Below are 24,976 nucleotides of genomic sequence, written 5' to 3'. Positions count from 1 at the left end.
CATGCGTTGAGCATGTTTGGGATGCTGTGGATTGGCGTATACAACAGCATGTTCCAGTTCCTGCCAATATCCAGCCACCTTGCACAGCCATTGGAGAGGAGTGGACCAACATTCCACAGGTCACAATCAAATACCTGATCAACTCCATGCGAAGGAGATGTGTTGCACTGCCTGAGGCAAATGTTGGTCACACCAGATACTGACTATTTTTCTGAGTATTGATGGCGTTTTTTGAATTGTTATTTATTGGGTTTCATGGGCGGAATAGAGGACTTCCCATTGGCTCCGTTGTAAGCAGACTTTTATTGACGTTTCTTTACGAGTTAGAATGCCATCCATCCATCCATCCATTCATTTTCTTCCGCTTATCCGAGGTCGGTTCGCTGGGGCAGCAGCCTAAGCAGTGAAACTCAGACTTCTCTCTTCCCAGTCACTTCGTCCAGCTCTTCCCGGGGGATCCCGAGGCGTTCCCAGGCCAGCTGAGAGACATACCGTATTTTTCGGACTATAAGTCACAGTTTTTTTCATAGTTTGGCCGGGCGTGCGACTTATACTCAGGGGCGACTTATGTGTGAAATTATTAACACATCACCGTAAAATATCAAATAATATTATTTAGCTCATTCACGTAAGAGACTAGACGTACAAGATTTAATCGGATTTAGCGATTAGGAGTGACAGATTGTTTGGTAAACGTATAGCATGTTCTATATGTTAATAGTTATTTGAATGACTCTTACCATAATGTTACGTTAACATAGCAGGCACGTTCTCAGTTGGTTATTTATGCGTCATATAATGTACACTTATTCAGCCTGTTGTTCACTATTCTTTATTTATCTTAAAGGCCTACTGAAATGATTTTTTTTTTATTTAAACGGGGATAGCAGATCCATTCTATGTGTCATACTTGATCATTTCGCGATATTGACATATTTTAGCTGAAAGGGTTTAGTAGAGAACATCGACGATAAAGTTGCAACTTTTGGTCGCTGATAAAAAAAAGCCTTCCCTGTACCGGAAGTAGCGTGACGTCACAGGTTGAAAGGCTCCTCACATTTCCCCATTGTTTTCAATGCAGCGAGAGCGATTCGGACCGAGAAAGCGACGATTACCCCATTATATTGAGCCAGGATGAGAGATTCGTGGATGAGGAACGTGAGAGTGAAGGACTAGAGTGCAGTGAAGGAGGTATCTTTTTTCGCTCTGACCGTAACTTAGGTACAAGCTGGCTCATTGGATTCCACACTCTCTCCTTTTTCTATTGTGGATCACGGATTTGTATTTTAAACCACCTCGGATACTATATCCTCTTGAAAATGAGAGTCGAGAACGCGAAATGGACATTCACAGTGACTTTTATCTCCACGACAATACATCGGTGAAGCACTTTAGCTACTGAGCTAACGTGATAGCATCGGGCTTAACTGCATATAGAAACAAAACAAATAAGTCCCTGACTGGAAGGATAGACAGAAGATCAACAATACTACCAAACTCTGGACATGTAACTACACGGTTAATGCTTTCCAGCTTGGCGAAGCTTAGCAATGTTGTTGCTAAAGACGCCATTGAAGCTAACTTAGCCACGGAACCTCGACAGAGCTATGCTAAAAACATTAGCTCTGCACCTACGCCAGCTCTCATCTGCTCATCAACACCCGTGCTCACCTGCGTTCCAGCGATCGACGGAGCGACGAAAGACTTCACCCGATCACCGATGCGGTCGGCGGCCCGGAGACGGAGGAAGTCAAGGTGAGGTCGTTCGGCTAGCGCGTCTGCTATCCACCTCAAAGTCCTCTTGGTTGTGTTGCTGTAGTCCGCCGCTAATACAGCGATCCCACCTACAACTTTCTTCTTTGCAGTCTCCATTGTTCATTAAACAAATTGCAAAAGATTCACCAACACAGATGTCCAGAATACTGTGGAATTTTGAGATGAAAACAGAGCTTTTTGTATTGTATTCAATGGGCTCCGAATACTTCCGCTTCAACAGTTGACGTCATGCGCAAACGTCATCATATCGAAACGTTTTTAGCCGGAAGTTTGCCGGGAAATTTAAAATTGCACTTTATAAGTTAACCCGGCCGTATTGGCATATGTTGCAATGTTAAGATTTCATCATTGGTATATAAACTATCAGACTGCGTGGTCGGTAGTAGTGGGTTTCAGTAGGCTTTAAATGCACCACTGAAAGATACACAAACAATTGCACAATCACATTTAAAGTCAAAGTTAAAGTTCCAACGATTGTCACACACACACACTGGGTGTGGTGAAATGTGTCCTCTGCATTGAAAGGATTTAGTAGAGAACAACAGCTTGTACCCGTGATCTTGTCCTTTCGGTCACAACCCAAAGCTCAAGACCATAGGTGAGGATGGGAACGTAGATTGACCGGTAAATTGAGAGCGTTGCCTTCCGGCTCAGCTCCTTCACCACAACGGATTGATACAGCGTCCGCATTACTAAGGACGCCGCACCGATACGCCCGTTGGTCTCACGATCCACTCTTCCCTCACTCGTGAACAAGACTCCGAGGTACTTGAACTCCTCCACATGGGGCAAGATCTCCTCCCCAAGATTGCACGCCACCTTTTCCCGGGCGAGAACCATGGACTCGGACTTGGAGGTGCTGATTCTCAACCCAGTCGCTTCGCACTCGGCTGCGAGTTAGAATGCATTTTAAAAAATTACATCCGTCATGTCTTTCATAATGATTGTGAACGATAGGCAAAATTCCCCCTTTAAGTCTAAAAATAAGTGGATTATAACTTATTAGGGTGAGTGGCATTCTATAATTCATCAGCACTTAATGCAAAATGTAATTTTCCTCATGAATAACTCACAGCTCTAATTGTCAAGCCTCTGCAATGAGGCTGCATTATCAAGCAGAGGTGTGCAGAACCAAAAGCCTAAACTTGATAAATAAAACCTGCTGGGTCCGTTTGTATTATGGAGAGAAGCATGACATTGGAAAGAAATGCTATTAAAAGATATTGCAGCATGGGGCATATTTACCGACTTGACACGGGAGCAGAAGAGAAACTGTGACTACTATCAGTGTACCATGGTTGGGTTTCAAACACACACAGCAGCAGCAGATAGCTCTTGTTCCACTATATTTCCCCTCTGTTCTCTTGCTGGTGACTTCTCTCAAGTCGTACAGGGTGAAGCCTGCAGCGTCAAGTGACAATGCATTAGTGAGATCTTTTGGGGACTTGTCATGTAAAACACAAGCGTGACAAACACCCACAGAACATGGGTCCCACTGACTCAAACTTAATTTTAGATCCGGCCAAAGGCAGATGTAGCTCATGGAAACTTCAAAGGAATTTTTTTCAGAAAAGAGGGACAATTAAATTTTACTTTTGTTAGATGTGTGTGAGTCGAAAACTTGCAGTCGTACATTTGTGTCGTTAAGTTTGTCTTGGTTTACTTTATGCTCATCTGTTGGCAATCACAACACATTAGATGTTTGAGTAATAGTGCAGTTGTGCTGCATATCAAACAAATTTGACCCAGACCAGCTCATCTCCCACGGTGTTCATCACTGTTTAACAACGCTGTTTTTTTGCACTTTTTTTGTATTTCATATAGGACTGCCACACTTAATGTGTTACAACTACAATTAATTGCAAAACAATATCAAATTAATCATGTATAAATGCAGATTAATCACAGAATTTATAAAATTGCATTTGTTTGAAAATGATGGGGTCTTTTTAAACATGTTTTGTATTATTCAAGCAAGTAATTTACTGTGATTTATCACAATTAATCTAAATTCCAAACTGTGAATAATGTGATTAAAAAAAAAAAATCATTTGACAACACTAATTAAAAGTAATGGGTTTGATATATATATATATATATATATATATATATATATATATATATATATATATACAGTACAGGCCAAAAGTTTGGACACACCTCATTTCAATGTGTTTTCTTTATTTTCATGACTATTTACATTGTAGATTGTCACTGAAGGCATCAAACCTATGACACCTGTGAAGTGACAAACCTTTTAGGTGACTACCTCTTGAAGCTCATCGAGAGAATGCCAAGAGTGTGCAAAACAGTAATCAGAGCAAAGGGTGGCTATTTTGAAGAAACAAGAATATAAAAATGTTTTCAGTTATTTCACCTTTTTTTGTTAAGTACATAACTCCACATGTGTTCATTCATAGTTTTGATGCCTTCAGTGACAATCTTGTTCTTTTCTTTGTGTTCGACAAAGAAAAAAAAGAAGTGCGAATATCTCCATGTTAAGACACTCGAGTCACTCGACTGCGGTTCCGTTGTTAGTAAACACAGACATGCCCCCCCCTGCCCTCCCCACACCCAGACACACACAGAGCGCGCCTCCGGCTTGTGACACAAGAACATTCAGAAGGACGACACTGCAGCGCTCCAAAAAAACACACTCAGATCTTCTGTTTCTAGCCGATACTACATAAAAAATAACGTAAAATAACGCAGTAACGCATCATGTAGTAACGGTAACTGAGTTACTGAATATAAAAAATAACGCGTTAGATTACTAGTTACCGCCGAAACTAACGGCGTTAGTCCCAACACTGTATATATATATATATATATATATATATATATATATTAGAGATGCGCGGATAGGCAATTATTTCATCCCCAACCGCATCACAAAAGTCGTCATCCACCCGCCATCCACCCGAACCAACATTTTATCAAAACCACAACCGCCCGGGCGGTATTTATCATTAATATAATATTATTGTCATTTCCATTAAGAAAGTGTTGACTATTGTTGCCAGGAGTGCGTTCCTCACACTTTGTGTGCGCAGTTGCAGCAAGCAGAACGATGCTTTTAAGAAGTTAAAAAAATGTTTTAGAAAGACAAGGCCTATATTTTCGTTAAGTAAAAAAAAATGTTCTGAATTTATTTCAATGAATATTAACTTGTTAACATTAAAGTGCTCAAATAGGGACGAGGGCGGGGTGCACAGTGAAACAGTGAACAATTTTGCGACAAAGATGAACCTTTATTGATTGATCTGCAGCCATGACAAAATATCAGACAATCTCCTTTGTCAACGACAGGCAGGAAAATAAAGATAAACACATAGCCTATGTTGTAGGCATAGGCATAGGCTCATACGTTTTTAAGTTGAAATAAAAAAATAAATAAAAAACGTGCCTCATAAGCCTTAGGCTGTCAATCACGCGCACAAACTTAAATTATACAACAACATATGTATGTCATCCCTATTTAAACAAAAATAAATTAAATAAATAATAACAATTGAATTATAATGAAAATAGACGGTCGCGACAAACAAAGCAGGCTAAATGGCCTTACATTGTAGCCAATCGGAGATGCGCTTCACTTGAAAGCGAGGCCAAATAATTAACACACAGTAGTATATCTCCAATAGGAAAAAAAACACAATAAACAACGCAATTGCCTTAATTCCTTTGCATTGTAGTGCGCCCAAACAACACGTAACCATCACAATTATTCAGCTGACCGAACTCAATATAGATTAGACATGGTCTTATTTGGTATAGCCTAGGTAACGTAGACTAATTCGTTTAACATATCCAACCGTATGTCTACTTACTTTTTTTTTTTTTAGCACTATGCAGGAATAAAATGGCATCTACAGTGCCAGGATTCATGCAGGCGAGAGCGCCTGGCCTCTAAAATGCGCCCTGCTGCGCTGAAGGAGCGCTCACTTGCGGCACTCAATTGTTGCTGGGACACATAGGATTCTCTTTATATATTTACTATGTATATATCTTTCCAAATTGGTTCAACCGCCATCCGCCCGAATTTATTTAAAATCTATTTTTTTCATCATTTATCCGCCCGACCCGCGGATTACCCGCGGACACCGCGGGTGTGTCCGCAAACCGCGCATCTCTAATATATATATATATATATATATATATATATATATATATATATATATATATATATATAAAAAGCCTATACATATGTATGAGTACTTATTATTATAATAATATAATGGATATAAAACTAGTATTTATTAAAACTGGTTATTACCAGTATGTGAAAGTTGTTTACTTCCGTAACAACGTCCTTAAAGTTTTTTGTTCAATCAAAAAAAATTAAGCAGCTAAAATGTGCCAAACATGCATGAATACGTGTGTTTTCCCATCATCCTTTGTGATGGATTTAAATGGGTGTCATTTTACGTTTTTTTATCCTGTTTGGACGTTTTTTTTTATAATATCCACAAAGTCCAATGAGCGGGTTGTGTTATGTGTGACCATGTTTGTTGAATTTTGTGCGTTTTTTTTTTTGTAGTTTTTTTCTGCACCGTGACTAGGGAAGGTTGTTTGGATTGGGTCATATAAGTACATACAGTACTTCAACATCTTTAAAGTACAATAATGGCAAAGGTATTTTTGTTGGCCATTAGATAGCGACACAATGGCAGCAACCAGACCACATGATATTTGTACAGTATATGATTTGGATCCATACAGTAGCTCCCAATTAAATAGTTTTTTGCACTTGTGCGTCCCGCGGGCTAAATTTAATAGTTTGGACATCCCTGCAGGAAGTGCTACAGCACAGCCATGTGACGTTACTGACACCTCGTGAACATTAAGTATACACTACTCATCTGTTGATGAGCGTCGACGATGGGCATAATCTAACAAATCAGACTTAGCTATGAAAAACTTTAGTCAACGATGCCCTACAAATTGCTCTTCAAAATACACCCTGATGGGACTTAAGATTAAAGTGTTCGCACGTTTTGAACAAATAAATGACCAACATTCAAGTAAAACATTTTAAAAATATATATATTTTCTTTCAACAATAAAATTGCATTTGTGTCAAAATATAGGTCTTTTTTTTATCATATCTAAAAAGTGTGATTACCGGTAATCTTATAAAACAAAAATAATAGTTTGACAACATTGCTGAAAAAATTTCGCTTTTTAGTTCACTTTTGTACTCTTTATCATGTCTCCAAAGCAATAGAAAAAGAAAGTCATCACAATGGAAGTGAAAATGAATATAATGCCACGCTCCATGAGAGGATAAACGCCCAGTAATATTAATCACACATTTGTTCCTAACTAGTCACCCTCAATTAAAGAAAAAAAGATTAGTAATGCTCAAGAACGCTAGGGAGGTCAATGATTCGGTGCTCTTATAAGGAGATCAGGGAGGAGGAGATGAGATCTTTGGCATAATATTTAAGATACGGTTGGCACACCTGCATAAAAATTAGTGCAACCGAGGGACTTAGTTTTTTCATTTCATAATTATATCTATAAATATCATATATTAGTCTGCAGTATTGCAGTCAGACAGGATGTAGAGTTGCTGGCAGCCCTTTTATTGTGAAGGATGGACGTGGGTAGCATGGTTTTGGAGCGTTTGATGAATGTAATGTGTGAGACAAAGCTGGATGTGGGTAAAGTAGCTTACAAAATGAGTTGTTTGATTTAAAGGCCTACTGAAATTATTTGTTTTTATTCAAACGGGGACAGCAGATCCATTCTATGTCATACCTGATCATTTCGCGATATTGCCATATTTTTGCTGAAAGGATTTAGTAGAGAACATCGACGATAAAGTTCACAACTTTTGGTCACTGATAAAAAAAAAGCCTTACCTGTACCGGAAGTAGCGTGACGTCACAGGTTGAAGGGCTCCTCACATTTCCCCATTGTTTACACCAGCAGCGAGAGCGATTCGGACCGGGAAAGCGACGATTACCCCATTAATTTGAGCCAGGATGAAAGATTTGGGGATGAGGAACGTCAGAGTGAAGAACTAGAGTGCAGTGCAGGACGCATTTTTTTCGCTCTGACCGTAACTTAGGTACAAGCTGGCTCATTGGATTCCACACTCTCTCCTTTTTCTATTGTGGATCACAGATTTGTATTTTAAACCACCTCGGATACTATATCCTCTTGAAAATGAGAGTCGAGAACTCGAAATGGACATTCGCAGTGACTTTTATCTCCACGACAATACATCGGCGAAGCACTTTAGCTACGGAGCTAACGTGATAGCATCGGGCTTAACTGCAGATAGAAACAAAAGAAATAAACCCCTGACTGGAAGGATAGACAGAAAATCAACAATACTATTAAACTATGGACCTGTAACTACACGGTTAATGCTTTCCAGCCTGGCGAAGCTTAACAATGCTTTTGCTAACGACGCCATTGAAGCTAACTTAGCAACGGGACCTCACAGAGCTATGCTAAAAACATTAGCTATCCACCTACGCCAGCCAGCCCTCATCTGCTCATCAACACCCGTTCTCACCTGCGTTCCAGCGATTGACGGAGCGACGAAGGACTTCACCCGATCATCAATGCGGTCGGCGGCTAGCGTCGGATAGCGCGTCTGCAATCCAAGTCAAAGTCCTCCTGGTTGTGTTGCTGCAGCCAGCCGCTAATACACCGATCCCACCTACAACTTTCTTCTTTGCAGTCTTCATTGTTCATTAAACAAATTGCAAAAGATTCACCAACACAGATGTCCAGAATACTGTGGAATTTTGCGATGAAACCCGAGCTTTTTGTAATGGATACAATGTGTCCGACCGAATACTTCCGTTTCAACGATTGACGTCACGCGCATACGTCATCATACATAGACGTTTTCAACCGGAAGTTTAGCGGGAAATTTAAAATTGCACTTTATAAGTTAACCCGGCCGTATTGGCATGTGTTGCAATGTTAAGATTTCATCATTGATATAGAAACTATCAGACTGCGTGGTCGGTAGTAGTGGGTTTCAATAGGCCTTTAAAGGTAAAGAGTTTTGTGATTGCAAACTGTGAGTGCACTTCAGGGCTAAGGTCAGGGTAGATGTAGACGGCTGGATATAAAGAGGACGGTTCAGCGAGTTATTGTTGCTTTGTTATTAAATACAAAGTTGATCCATTCCCGCCTTTTATGTTTGTTTGACACACACACTACTGTAAAGCATGTTTTATTGTGTTCAAAGCGTGCAAACCTTGACTAAAATCTGGACTTTTGTTGAGGCTGGAACTCATTATTAATGTTGACATTATTTCTTATGCAAACATTTGCATCAGACTGCGTGGTCGGTAGTAGTGGGTTTCAGTAGGCCTTTAAAGAGATGAGAGGTGAGTAGCTGCACTCAGCACACATTTTTCACTACATATTTATCATTCAGTCCCTCTGGAATATTGCAGTTTTTTTTGTGATAGCTGCGGCCTAAAATGCCTGAATTTGAAACAGCTTTTTTTTTTTTTAAATTACGGCAAACGTCTTTTCAAAAACGTTGAATCAACTTAAGATTTTATGCATTTGTTATGAACGTCATTTGTTTCTTGTAACCTTAACCTCAAACAGCGATGGTTGTCACAACGATTGAAAAACAACTACAAACACAAACTCAGAACTTATTGTCACGTTACCGTAATGTTTTATTCATAACTCATATTTGTAATGGTTTTATATAATTATTGAAATAGTCTGCAGACATTCCCCATGTTTATTTGACGCTTAAAACATTTTTGTCTATCTTAAACATTATTTTTTATTATAAAATATTTAAATTTGTTTTAACTATTAAATGAACCTAAAATATGACTTATTTTATCTTTGTGGAAAATATTGGACACAATGTGTTGTCAAGCTTTATGAGATGTGATGCAAGTCACTGTGACACTAATGTTAATTTTTTAAAAATGTTTTAATTTTTTTATAAGTGGCTCTAATGATAATATCAATGAGGGATTTCTATTCACTTCTATGTTGGAATTCTTATTAATATTGATACTGTTGTTGACTACATTTGGGTTGTTTTGTGTCATGTTTGAGTGTCCTCTCAATTGCTCCGTTGATTGCTATTCTGAATGTTGCTGGGCCGGGTTTAGTTTTGGAAATGTATTATTACTGTATTATTTTGTTGGCTTGATTAATTAAAAAAAACCAAAAACAAATCAAGGAATTATGGTGTGGGGTTGTTTTTCATGAGTTGGGCTTAGCCCCTTAGTTCCAGTGCACAAAGCAAGGTCTATAAAGACATGGATGACAGAGTCTGGTGTGGATGAACTTGACTGGCTTGCACAGAGTCCTGACCTGAACTCATAAAATAACCTTTTGTGTGAATTAAAACGGAGACTGAGAGCCAGGCCTTCTCAACCAACATCAGTGTGTGACCTCACCAATGGTCGAAAATTCCTATAAATACACTCCGCAACCTTGTGGACAGCCTTCCCAGAAGAGTTGAAGCTGTAATAGCTGCAAAAGGTGGACCGACATCATATTAAACCCTATGGATTAGGAATGGGATGGCACTTCAAGTTCATTTGTGAATCAAGGCAGGTGGCCAAATACTTTTGGCAATATAGTGTATGTTACACATTTCTGTATCAAATTTTGATGAGACAGTTGACACGTGCGCTTGAATCCCGCTCAGAGACACATTCGATTGGCATTTGATTGAATTAGCGGGCATTGGTCAAAGTTTTACCAGGATGCGCATAATTCGTAGGGATTGTGTGAATTGGCTCGAACCCTAACCCTAACCCTCTAACCTGGAGGGACGGTTAATTTCCAACTTTTAACAAAACTGTATTTAATAATAATTTTGTAAATGGTTGCTATATTCACACAGATTGTAATCGAGGAGCTGCAATCGTACACTTTTTTTGATATCTTACAAGAAATATATCTGCTCACAATATTTAGAAAACTTTCAAGAAAACCTGCCTCCCATTTTGGTCACCATCCATCCATCCATTTCCTACCGCGCACCATGGTGCTGAATTCAGTGTTCTGTGACTTAAAATACATTTATTTTTGAGGCTTTTAATTGTTCAATTATCAGGAACAAAAAAAAAAAATTGGATACAATGTGTTTGGGATGCGATGCAAGTGTAAGCCACTGTCACACTATTGTTCTTTTTTAAAATTATTTTATTTTATTTTTAATAAATGGCTGTGATGATAATGTTAAGGAGGGATTTCTAATCACTGCTTTGTTGGAATTCTTATTAATATTGATACTGTTGTTGATATTATTCATTTTTGTTTGACTACTTTTGGATTGTATTGTGTCATGTTTGTGTGTCCTCTCAATTGCTCTGTTAGTCAAGTCAAGTCAACTTTATTTATATAGCACATTTTCAACAACTTTTTTAGATTGAACCAAAGTGCTTTACAGGTTAAAAAAGCATGGAGCAAACAAAAAACCAAAAAAACTAAGCAAAACCAAAAAAACAAACAAAGAACATAAACAATGAATGTGCTAAACAAGATAGTGCAAATGCAATACGGTAAAAGGGGTTGAATAAAAAGTTTAAAATATTTGCAGAATAAAAAATAATAATAATAAAAGTGCGACAAATTGAAAAATACAACTAAAGCAAAGGGGTGGGGGGTTGGGGGGGATAGAAATGGTGGCCTAGTGGGCGGACTCAGCTCGGGTCAAAGGCCAGCGAGAAGAGGTAGGTCTTAAGGAGGGTTTTGAAGACCCCCAGGCTCCGGGCTGACCTAATGTGGAGGGGAAGGCTGTTCCAGAGCTTAGGGGCGGCAACGGAAAAGACTCTGTCCCCTCTGGTCTTTAGCCTGGATCTGGGGACCGCTGTTTATTGCTATTCTGAATGTTGCTGGGCCGGGTTTGGTTTTGGAATTGGAATTGTATCATTATGGTATTAATGGGTATTATTTTGTTGCATTGATTAATTAATTTAATAAAGGAACACAAACAAAATAATTTTAGCTGAATGAATCAGCCGAATAGGGGAACATGACCTTTTTTATATCCTGACACTAAATGTCTGTGATTTACTGACTGGAACTGAATGGTGACAATCACAGACACGGTTTCAAGGTCAGCAACTCGACCTAGACAGCAAAGTTGAATTCAAAAGCACTTTTAGATGTGGAACTGACCTACGCGCCGCACAGACGGCTCCAGCATCTCATAACAAGACAACCTCCAAAAATAAAAACATCCACTCTGTCAACATGTCAAATGATGACACATCGATTAAAAAAAAAACAAAAAAGTGATGTCTTTTTTTGAAATGACAATAAATGTGTCACGGTGAGGAGGAATGTAACTGATGTCCTCTCTTGTGATAATTAGCGGCTTCTCGCGTGGTCATGGCTCGGATTACAAAAGGAATTAGTGCTGTATCGCTTTACAGGGTCATTCTGAAACCATATCAGAGCTGCAGACATACAGAGGACTTGTAAGCGGTATGTGATCTTGAGATGAAGGTATGATCAAGGGCGATGTAAGGAAGGGATTAAAAACTACAAAGCGTTTCCTCACACACGACTACTGCTTGCCTTTGGACCCGACAGGCGGCTTGCTGACACCGCCGACAACATGTGTTCACTCTAGAAAGAAGCGCAGTGAAGGAGCAAACAACGCCATTGAAGGAAGTGCTGCACAAACTACCGTATTTTCCAGACCATAGGGCGCACCGGATTATAAGGCGCACTGCAGATGAATGGTCTATTTTCGATCTTTTTTCATACATAAAGTGCACTGGATTATAGGGCGCATTAAAGGAGTCATAATATTATTATTTTTTTCTAAGTTGAAAACACTTCCTTGTGGTCTACATAACATGTAATGGTGGTTCTTTGGTCAAAATGTTGCATAGATTATGTTTTACAGATCATCTTCAAGCCGCTTTCTGACAGTCGCTTCCGGATGTGCCGTTTTGTGGGCGGTCTTATTTACGTGGCTCACCTTCGGCAGCGTCTTCTCCCCGTCATCTTTGTTGTAGCGGTGTAGCGTGCAAGGACGGGTGTGGAAGAAGTGTCAAAAGATGGAGCTAACTGTTTTAATGACATACATGTCACGGCCCGGGCGCAAACCAGTGCGCATTAATCTGTGCGCTGCGCTGGGCGCACCTCCAAAATCCTCAATCAGCAATCAACACACCTGTCGCTGATGAGAAGACCTGCCTTCTTAAGCCAGCACAACCTGCTATCCTGGGCCAGAACGTAGCGATCTGTTCCAGTACAGTAAGCCGTCATTCAAGCTCTATGCTTTCTCTTTGTGTTCCATTCCCGTCGTGTTCATTTGTCTCGTGTTTCCTTGTCAATCCAGCAGCCTTCCTCTAATCCCGCATTTCGAGCGGTGTGTCTCATCTCCCTGTGTTCCCCTCTGGTTCTTCGGCTGCCCCTTTTGGATCTCGACCTCCCGCCTGGACACAGACTTTGACGCCTTGCTATTGCCCCCGACTTCCTGCATGTTCTCACGGACCTCCGAGCAAGCCTTGCCCCTCTTGGACTTCCGCCTCTCGCTCAACACTTCTGGTAACACACTACAGTTAATGTCCACACATAGTCGCACACCACACACATAGTTTGTATTATTTACACACTTAATTTATTATTTATATATATTATGTATATATATAAATAAACTTAGAGTTAAACAACGTCCCTGTTGTCTGTGCAGTCTTCTTCCCTTGTATACATGTAACAATTCAGACCTTACTTAAATCAACAACGGAGCAGCATCTTCTCATCCGTGGAAATGTCTCCCGTGAAAAACCGTCCAACCGGAACTCTCTAATAACTTAAGTTCCTTGGGTGAATAATGTAAACTCACTACACCGGTATGTTTTAGCGCTTTCATGGCAAGTCTACTGATAGATATAAGTAAGAACTTGACACTACTTTTGTCATGTCTGTGTGATCATGTTTTGTTTTGGTTATGTTCGGTTTGGTTTTTGGACTCTTTGTGCACTCTTGTTTGTTTTGTTTCCATGACAACCCATTAGTTTTCACTTGTCCTCATGTCACGCACCTGTCTCACGTTTTGCACGTTTCTCACTAATCATGTCAGTATTATTTAAGCTTTCAGTTGCCAGGTAGTCTGTCTGGTGACATTACCTCTGCTCACTTCATGCCAAGATTACCCTCTACTACCCATGCTACCTTTGATATCCATGCCATAGTTCCATGCTTTCCAAGTAAGTTTTTGTTTATGACCATAGTTCAGTTTATGTGTTGACGTTCTTTTGTTTCATAGCCAAGTTTGTTCTCCACCTTGTGCGCGCCTTTTGTTTGTACCCTTTTTGTAGTTTATAGTAATAATAAAACATGTATTTACCTTCAAGCCATGTCCAGTCTAGTTGTTTTGCATCCCGGGAAAGCAATCCGCGCAGTAATTTGCGCCGCAATAGTCCACGTACTGACAACTTTATATTAGAAATGGCAACAGCGGAGGATGAATGTCCCATAACAAGAATATAGAGAAACAGAAAAATCTTATCGACTACGGTGTCCCCACGGACTACAAAGGCGGACGCGCACAATTTTTCAGGATTTATGCAGATCCGAAATATAGATCAGCAGGTACCAGAAGGTAAGAAAAGTTGCTTTTCCATAATATTGCGAAACAAAACGTCAGATAATATGTCTTACCTTATACACACACCATAATGATATTTGTATGTTGAAGCACAGTACAATCCATCAAGTGGTGCGGCTTCATAGCTGTCATCATATTGCAGTCTACACGTATCTCTTATCATATCACACTTATCATTACACCATGTACAAAATTGCTTCGAGGTCGGTAAGCAAAACCAGAACTATTCCGTACATTAGGCACACCGGGTTACAAGGCGCACTGTCGAGTTTTGAGGGAAAAAAAAGACTTTAAGTGCGCTTTAGTCGGGCAAATACGGTAGTTACTCAACCTAACAACACACTGTGTAGTCGTTCTTGTATATTCAAAACAGAAAGACAAATATTTACTCTGAGGGATGAGGCTGGTCGGACAGTGTTCTTCATATCCAGTAATTCTCAATAGCAAAGTATTGGGTCAGGAAGTTCTACAAAATAAGCCAAGTTTGATTGTGTGTCATTTCTTTTTCCCCACGGTAGAGGTGGCGCAGGAGGGAGATGTCAAGATGACAGCGGCATGCTGGGAAATCTAACACATATTCCATGGAGATCAGTATGCACATGGATATTTGGTTTTTGCTGTTTCTTGATGTTTACAGCCAACTGGAGGAACATAAATTTTTTATATATGAGATAAACTAAATATATATATGTCAATATGTGTGCATCATAAATACGGTATGGTTATCATACTAACAAAAATGAGGATGGTAGTACTTGGGCTGTCAAAGTTAATGCAATAGGTTAACGGACATTTCCTTTGACAATTTTGTTTGACGTAGGGTTGTACAGTATACCAGTATAGCACCGCGATACTAATGAATTATATTCGGTATTATACTGACTCTGAAAATGTGTGGTATCATCCAAAACTAATGTTATGTATCAAACAATGGAATAAGTGATTATTACATTTTAACAGAAGTGTAGATAGAACATGTTAAAAGAGAAAGTAAGCAGATATTAACAGTAAATGAACAAGTAGATTAATAATTAATTTTATACCACTTGTCCTTAATAATTTTGACAAAATAATAGAATGATAAATGACACAATATGTTACTGCATATGTCAGCAGACTAATTAGGAGCCTTTGATTGTTTACTTACTACTAAAAGACAATACATTGCAACTATGGCTGCCATCAAAGGGCCTCTTATAACAGTGCATACACTACTGTTCAAAAGTTTGGGGTCACCCAAACAATTTTGTGGAATAGCCTTCATTTCTAAGAACAAGAATAGACTGTCGAGTTTCAGACGAAAGTTCTCTTTTTCTGGCCATTTTGAGCGTTTAATTGACCCCACAAATGTGATGCTCCAGAAACTCAATCTGCTCAAAGGAAGGTCAGTTTTGTAGCTTCTGTAACGAGCTAAACTGTTTTCAGATGTGTGAACATGATTGCACAAGGGTTTTTCTAATCATCAATTAGCCTTCTGAGCCAATGAGCAAACACATTGTACCATTAGAAAACTGGAGTGATAGTTGCTGGAAATGGGCCTCTATACACCTATGTAGATATTGCACTCAAAACCAGACATTTGCAGCTAGAATAGTCATTTACCACATTAGCAATGTATAGAGTGTATTTCTTTAAAGTTAAGACTAGTTTAAAGTTATCTTCATTGAAAAGTACAGTGCTTTTCCTTCAAAAATAAGGACATTTCAATGTGACCCCAAACTTTTGAACGGTAGTGTATACTACGGGTGTCAAACTTGTTCTCATTAAGGGCCACATCGCAGTAAAAGTTTTTTTTTAATTCATTAAAATTACGCATGCAGGCACCTGTGATTAATCAAATTTCTAATTAATCTGATTTAAAAAAATAAAAAAATATCATTGTGTCACAATGAGTTGTTGACGAACCCCAAGATGCAGTGACGGCAGGCATTGAACAGGAAAACATGATTTAATGTTCATAAAATAAAGGTAAAAACACAAACCAGGAACTAGGAATAGCCAAAAACAGAAAAACTGGAAACAGCTAATGGCTAACAAGAAAACACAAAACAAAAGAGCTAGGAGAAAGCAAACTACAAATAGCTAACAGGAACAGCTTACCGCTACGACGACAGGTACAAGGACAAGTAGTAGCACGACAGGTAGTAGCTGTAACAATATCTACACGACAGGTAGGTACGACAATAATCCAGCGCAGACTGGAGGAAAAAGCAAGTCTAAATAGCAGCTGGCTGATTGACACCAGGTGTGGCCCGGTGCCAATCAGCCACAGCTGAGGGGAAAAACACTCAGGGAGACAATCAGGAAATAACCAAAATAAGAGTGCTGACAGGAACTAAAGACAGGAAACAAAGACAAACGCAGAGGAAAACTACAACTTGACCAAACTGTCAGGGACAAGCCTGACACATTGGACAGCATTAATTTAAATGTGTACCTCATATTATTACATTATTGCCAATGAACTTGATTATCAGATGTTTTCATGTAATGTTATCTTTACTCACATATGTTTGCAATACACAATGGGCGACTTGTCCAGGGTGTACCCCGCCTTTCGCCTGAATGCAGCTGAGATAGGCTCCAGCACCCACGCGACCCTGAAAGGGACAAGCGGAAGAAAATGGATGGATGGATGGACTATATAATAATGTAATATTTGGCAGGATCAGATAATAACGTTTAGAAGATACACATTTTTTCCTGTCAAAATGGAAATAACTGTTTGCATTTAGTAAAAAAAATGAAGTATTTAATAAGACACATTTTTCCCAGGCTTTCGTGGGCCACATGATGTGGTGGGCCAGATCTGGCCCCCGGGCCTTGGGTTTTACACCTGTGGCATATACAGTACAGGCCAAAGGTTTGGACACACCTTCTCATTCAATGCATTTTCTTTATTTTCACGACTATTTACATTGTAGATTGTCACTGAAGGCATCACAACTATGAATGTGCACATGTGGAGTTATGTACGTAACACAAAAAGGTGAAATAACTGAAATCGACGTCCCACTGGGTTGTGAGTTTTTCCTTGCCCTTATGTGGGCTCTGAACCGAGGATGTCGTTGTGACTTGTGCAGCTCTTTGAGACACTTGTGATTTAGGGCTATATAAATAAACATTGATTGATTGACATTGATTGAAAACATGTTTTATATTCTAGTTTCTTCAAAATAGCCACCCTTTGCTCTGATTACTTTTTATGCACACTCTTGGCATTCTCTCGATGAGCTTCAAGAGGTAGTCAACCTGAAATGGTTTTCACTTCACAGGTGTGCTTGAAGCTCATTGAGAGAATCCCAAGAATGTGCAAAACAGTAATCAGAGCAAAGGGTGGCTATTTTGAAGAAACTAGAATATAAGTAAAGTAAAGTAAAAAGTACCACTGATAGTCCCACACACACACTAGGTGTGGTAAAATTACCCTCTGCATTTGCCCTATCCCCTTGTTCCACCCCCTGGGAGGTGAGGGGAGCAGTGAGCAGCAGCGGTGGCCGCGCTCGGGAATCATTTTGGTGATTTAACTCCCAATTCCAACCCTTGATGCTGAGTGCTAAGCAGGGAGGTAATGGGTCCCATTTTTATAGACGTTGGTATGACTCGGCCGGGGTTTGAACTCACGACCTACCGATCTCAAACATGTTTTCAGTTATTTCACCATTTTGTAGTTAAGTACATAACTCCACATGTTCATTCACAGTTTTGATGCCTTCAGTGACAATCTACAATGTAAATAGTCATGAAAATAAAGAAAACACATTGAATGAGGAGAAGGTGTGTCCAAACTTTTGGCCTGTACTGTATATGAATATAAACATATAATTGCCTCATTACACAATTTGCAATATGCAATTGTGTTTGATAATAACATTTTTTATTAACATATCGATGAAAAACTTGTAAAAGTATTTAGCAGATATTTAAGTATTAAGTATATTTATTTTTAATAACAAAAAAAAGCTTGGAATATCTTGTTGTATGAACAGATGATATCTATGTCCAGAAGATGTACAATTGTATGCAGTACATTAATCAGAATACGCTGTATTGATGCACATTATTTCCAACCTACCACATTAAATAAATTGGTAGGCCATATCTGGCCCCTGGCGCATGAGTTTGACCCCTGTGATCGAACATTTAACAATGCAAAACTACTTTTTAAATTTTTTTTTTTAAAGCAAATAACTTGAGGATCAACAATAGAAAGTTTGTTTTCAGTTCTAATCATACTTTTTACATTTTTTTAAATCTATCTTAGTGTTATTCCTCTCTCACACAATGTCCATTACAATCAATTATGCAATTGAGACAATTACGTTATCTAGCGACTTCCAGCCAATAGCTACTTTCCTTGCTGAAGAGTGAGTTTGATTCTGCCCTAATGAATTAAGTAATTCACCTGTAATGGAAAAGTACAGTTAACAGTCTAAGTGCTCACATTGACAGCAACAAATTATGGTCGGCACACTGTAGCAAATATTATTATACTGTAGCAAATATTATTGATTTCAAACAGGGGATTTGTTAGTAGATATCCTGCAGAACATACAGTACTCTGTAAGTTTTGTCTTAATTTTGAAAGGTAACAAAATAGCTCAAATTCCTTCATTTCACTGACCATTGGCAAGACGTAAGTCTATTTAATTCAAAAAGTACATATTTGGTGCTGTTAGTAAAGCGTAATGGGACAGAGTGCTAAAAGCCCTTCTGGTCACACATTTAGGAAATGATTGCTGATGGGTCACAACAGCTCCCGAAGTCGCTAATGTGGCCCCATTAGCAGTATTCGGGTCCATCATGATAATTGCCTGACTCAACTAACTGCAAACACAAAAAAGCGTCGAAGCTGAGAATCCTCTGGCTCAAACCTATTCCCAGCAGGCAGGACTTGTGGGACACAAAGTAAGATATCCTAGGAATAGTACAAGAAACGTGTGTTTACTGAGACAACATTATGGTACAGTGGAACCTTGATTTACAAACCCCTAAATTGTGCAAGATAGCACTTTATGGACATACGTGACTCAAAAAAAACAAAAAAAACAATAAGAACTTTGAAAGGTGGCACCTGCTGGCCATAAGACGTAACTGCACTTTTTGTCCATATGAATAAAACAAGTGTTTATGTATGAGATGTATTCTTATACATAGAGCTGCCAATTATGGCCAAAATAATAATTAAGATTATTGTTATCAATATTGAAATCCGTTGTATGGACTTTTCCATTTACAAACCAAGACCGAAAAAAAGTAAGCTTTGTTGTATGAACTTCGTCTCCGTGTACAAGCCATTTTGTGTCCGGCAGCACAGCCATTGTGGCTGGACCGATTGCTCATTCAGTCAGCTTAGCCACTGTTAGCTACTTTGTGTGCTTTTTACGTGTTTTCTAGTCTTTTAAAACCTATGTTTAGTTTCGTTAGCTCAATATGAATCCAAAATAAGCAAAGGTCAAGCGGGGCGTGGTTTGAAACATTCAGGAAAGATCCACAGCGTTGTTGACACTGCCTTCTGCGGCACACCAAGAACATTAATCGACAAAGTAAAGTGGATTTGATCTATTTATCCCTAATCATTTTAATGACCTGGCTGTTAAAGGCCTACTGAAATGAATTTGTTTTATTTAAACGGGGATAGCAGATCTATTCTATGTGTCATACTTGATCATTTCGCGATATTGCCATATTTTTGCTGACAGGATTTAGTAGAGAACATCGACGATAAAGTTGCAACTTTTGATCGCTGATAAAAAAAAGCCTTGCCTGTACCGGAAGTAGCGTGACGTCAACGGTTGAAAGGCTCCTCACATTTCCCCATTGTTTTCAATGCAGCTAGAGCTATTCGGCCCGAGAAAGCGACGATTACCCCATTAATTTGAGCGAGGATGAAAGATTTGTGGATGAGGAACGTTAGAGTGAAGGACTAGAATGCAGTGCAAGACATATCTTTTTCTCTCTGACCGTAACTTAGGTACAAGCTGGCTCATTGGATTCCACACTCTCTCCTTTTTCTATTGTGGATCACGGATTTGTATTTTAAACCACCTCGGATACTATATCCTCTTGAAAATGAGAGTCGAGAACGCGAAATGGACATTCACAGTGACTTTTATCTCCACGACAATACATCAGCGAAACACTTTAGCTACGGAGCTAACGTGATAGCATCGGGCTTAACTGCATATAGAAACAAAAGAAATAAACCCCTGACTGGAAGGATAGATAGAAAATCAACAATACTATTAAACCATGGACATGTAACTACACGGTTAATGTTTTTCAGCCTGGCGAAGGTTAACAATGCTGTTGCTAACGACGCCATTGAAGCTAAATTAGCAACCGGACCTCACAGAGCTATGCTAAAAATATTAGCTATCCACCTACGCCAGCCAGCCCTCATCTGCTCATTAACACCCGATCTCACCTGCGTTCCAGCGATCGACGGTGCGACGAAGGACTTCACCCGATCACAGATGCGTTCGGCGGCCCGGAGACGGAGGAAGTTAAGGTGAGTTCGGCGGCTAGCGCATCTGCTATCCACCTCTCAGTCCTCCTGGTTGTGTTGCTGCAGCCAGTCGCTAATACACCGATCCCACCTACAACTTTCTTCTTTGCAGTCTTCATTGTTCATTGAACAAATTGCAAAAGATTCACCAACACAGATGTCCAGAATACTGTGGAATTTTGAGATGAAAACAGAGTTTTTTGTATAGGATTCAATGTGTCCGCATACTTCCCGTTTCAACGATTGACGTCACGCGCATACGTCATCATACATAGACATTTTCAACCGGAAGTTTAGCGGGAAATTTAAAATTGCACTTTATAAGTTAACCCGGCCGTATTGGCATGTGTTGCAATGTTAAGATTTCATCATTGATATATAAACTATCAGACTGCGTGGTCGGTAGTAGTGGGTTTCAATAGGCCTTTAAAGGTAAGGAGTTTTGTGATTACAAACTGTGAGTGCACTTCAGGGCTATTGTCAGGGTAGATGTAGACGGCTGGATATAAAGAGGACGGTTCAGCGAGTTATTGTTGCTTTGTTATTAAATACAAAGTTGATCCATTCCCGCCTTGTTATGTTTGTTTGACACACACACTACTGTAAAGCATGTTTTATTGTGTTCAAAGTGTACAAACCTTGACACAAATCTGGACTTTTGTTGAGGCTGGAACTCATTATTCATGTTGACATTATTTCTTATGCAAACATTTGCTTTGATATACAGACTTTTCTATGAATGAATCGAGGTTCCACTGTACTACATTAGCATTTAGAGCCGACCGGTCCAATGCCATTGTCATGCAGCGCAGTACATCAGTAAATCTGGGCCAATACCCAGTGTTGCAAAGAGGTCCTGAACCATACATGCATACCAGAATAGACTCATAGATAAATCAAGAGTGACATAGTGCTCAGATGCTGATCAAAGGAGTAGAATAGTTAAGGGTCCTAAGCTGTGTGGGGAAACCGTGTAAAAAAATAAATTAAAATGTAGAAGCGTCGCTATATAAATCTCATTCAGTTCACTGGTAATTGCAAGAGTGAGACTCTCGATTTGGATTTGGCTATCAATTTTCTGGCAGAAGTTGACATAGTCACCTTGGAAAAGTATGCTGATGTTCTTTTGTCACTGCTGCAATACAGATACACGTCTTATAATGCAGTGTTTTTCAACCACTGTGCCGCGGCACACTAGTGTACCGTGAGATATTGTCTGGTGTGCCGTGGGAGATTATGTCATTTCACCTAATTGGGTTAAAAATATTTTTGGCAAACCAGTAATTATAATCCGCAAATGTGCCGTTGTTGAGTGTCTGTGCTGTCTAGACCGTGTAATACTTTTCCATATCAGTAGGTGGCAGCAGGTAGCTAATTGCTTTGTGGATGTCTGGAACATGGTTTGTCGTGATCACAATATGCAGACGACAGCGGGAGGCAGCGTGCAGGTAAAAAGGTATCTAATGCTTAAACCAAAAGTAAACAAAAGGCGAGTGCCGCTAAGGAATGGCATTGAAGCTTAGGGATGGCTGTGCAAAACAAAACTAAAACTGAACTGGCTGCAAAGTAAACAAAAACAGAATGCTGGACGACAGCAAAGACTTACAGTGTGTGGAGCAGCAGACGGCGTCCACAAAGTATATGACATGGCAATCAACAACAAAATAGGAGCGCAAGAAAATAAATAAAACACTACACACAGGAGAACAACAAAAACCTCAAAATAAGTCACTGTGTGATGTGACAGGTCGTGACAGTACACCTACTTTGAGACAAGAGCTATAGTGATGCATGGGTGGTTATGGTTTGAATTCATATCCAACAATTGCGAGTACGACTTTTTACTGTCAATATCGGCTGCTGAGTTTCATTTCTTTATGTTTTCTGCCGGTAGTGTGCCTCTGGATTTTTTCATAGAAAAAAATGTGCCTTGGCTCAAAAAAGGTTGAAAAACACTGTTATAATGTTGTTAAAATGTTGTATTTTGCAGTCTTTTTTTATTTTTTTAACAGTGGACAATTTGCCATGTCAGCGTTTGACTGACACACTTAAGTGGGCATTCTAGTGCATGCTCTCTGCAAACCCCTTCCTCTCTTTTCTGCACTCTTGTGCTGAAACTGTTGACTGGAGCCTGGACCCTACCGAGCCATCTTGTCTCTCGCCTGTCAGCCTGCTCAGATGTGTATTAAATAAATACTTCTGTGTGTATTCGTCCACTACATTTTATCTGATCTGTCGACAAGGGCCAGTACGAAGTTGGATAAAAATGATATACATTACTAGTAGGCAGTGTTGACGACCACACACAGTTTATCAGTTTATTTTGAGTACAATCAGTTGTCTGTGTAACGTTAATGGACTTACAGGGAGCTAATGTAATGTTTTCATTGAAACAGCTTACTACATAAACAGATTAGGGGTCGACCAATTATCGGCGGGGCCGATTATTGACGTATATTTGTATAACGGCATCGGCCTTTTTTATCCATGTATGCTATGTTAAGTTTATTTTCTGATTGTCTGAAAAACAAAAGTGGTGATGTTCGTTTTCAATATATATATTTCAACAGTGTACAGGATTTATGCTGATCCCAAACACAGAAAACAGGCACCAACAGGTAAGAAAAGTCAGTTTTCCGTAGTAGGTCCTCTTAAAATTGCAACCGTGGTGAAACATTTACACAGTTTTTATCTAGACTCCAAGGAAATGTGTTAAATGTAGGTGAGAGTCATCCGATATCTTTTTCAACTATAAAAAAAAAATATTAAAATGAGCCATAATAATAATAAATGGAAACTAATTGGAGCTTTTAACACTTGAAAACATTGCATCCTTCAACTTTATGAAGCTCTCAGGTATGGTGAATAACTGCAGGGCTGTTTTATAACACTGCAATGTGTCTTATCAAGCCTGCAAGTTGCTTTACAAACATTCTGTACAAAAGCTTACAATACAATTGTATGCCGCTGTCATTCCATATAGTGAATTATAAAAATACTTGAGTGCATGAGCCTTAAGGCAGTGGTCCCCAACCACCGGGGACCGATTGGTACCGGGCCGCACAAGAAATTAAAAAAAAAATAAAATCAATCAATTATCAATAGCGCTATTTCTAATCAATAGCGCTATTTCTATTGGTATTAGTATTGCTCCATTTTTAGTGTAATAATGCTCATTGTCATTTCTGTATTATTTTTTTATTTTCGCTGACTGCTTATTTGCTATTACTTTTACCATCATATTTGTACATGTCATATTTGCTGATGTTGCTCTATTGTTGTTGTTGTTGTGTTTGCTGTTGTTTTTTTGTCTCTCTGTCTAATCCCCCTCTTGTCCCCACAATTCCCCCCTCTGTCTTCCTTTTTTTTTCTCTTTCTATCCCCTCCTGCTCTGGCCCGGCTGCACCAAATGATAATATAAATACATTTAATAAAGTCAAATACAAATAAGGCAACAAGAGAAGTATCCTACACTTCTCTTTTGTAAAGTAAATCTGAACAGCCGATAGACATCTACTATATGATTTGCCTGAGAAGCTGGACAGGACAAAAAAAAAAAATATATACACTACCGTTCAAAAGTTTGGGGTCACCCAAACAATTTGTGGATTAGCCTTCATTTCTAAGAAGAAGAATAGACTGTCGAGTTTCAGATGAAAGTTCTCTTTTTATGGCCATTTTGAGCGTTTAATTGACCCCACAAATGTGATGCTCCAGAAACTCAATCTGCTCAAAGGAAGGTCAGTTTTGTAGCTTCTGTAACGAGCTAAACTGTTTTCAGATGTGTGAACATGATTGCACAAGGGTTTTCTAATCATCAATTAGCCTTCTGAGCCAATGAGCAAACACATTGTACCATTAGAACACTGGAGTGATAGTTGCTGGAAATGGGCCTCTATACACCTATGTAGATGTTGCACCAAAAACCAGACATTTGCAGCTAGAATAGTCATTTACCACATTAGCAATGTATAGAGTGTATTTCTTTAAAGTTAAGACTAGTTTAAAGTTATCTTCATTGAAAAGTACAGTGCTTTTCCTTCAAAAATAAGGACATTTCAATGTGACCCCAAACTTTTGAACGGTAGTGTATATATATTTATTTTTTA

At 39.1% G+C, this 24,976-nt stretch overlaps 1 protein-coding gene across 2 annotated transcripts in view; it reads right to left on the bottom strand.

The window, feature by feature from the left end:
- tspan9a (tetraspanin 9a) overlaps positions 1-24,976 on the bottom strand; it is a 580,412-nt gene that overhangs the window by 262,720 nt on the left and 292,716 nt on the right. The window contains exon 4 of one of the 2 annotated variants that reach the window (XM_062035906.1): positions 16,867-16,959. The exons of the other annotated variant lie outside the window; for it this stretch is intronic. The gene's annotated coding sequence lies outside the window, so the exon portion shown is untranslated. The remainder of the gene's footprint in view (positions 1-16,866; positions 16,960-24,976) is intronic. 2 annotated transcript variants of the gene reach the window in all.

The sequence above is a fragment of the Entelurus aequoreus genome, linkage group LG24, assembly GCF_033978785.1.
Source record: "Entelurus aequoreus isolate RoL-2023_Sb linkage group LG24, RoL_Eaeq_v1.1, whole genome shotgun sequence".
Classification (NCBI taxonomy): Eukaryota; Metazoa; Chordata; class Actinopteri; order Syngnathiformes; family Syngnathidae; genus Entelurus; species Entelurus aequoreus.
Note: the sequence above shows the minus strand (reverse complement) of the source record. Positions and strands in the feature narration are given on the sequence as shown.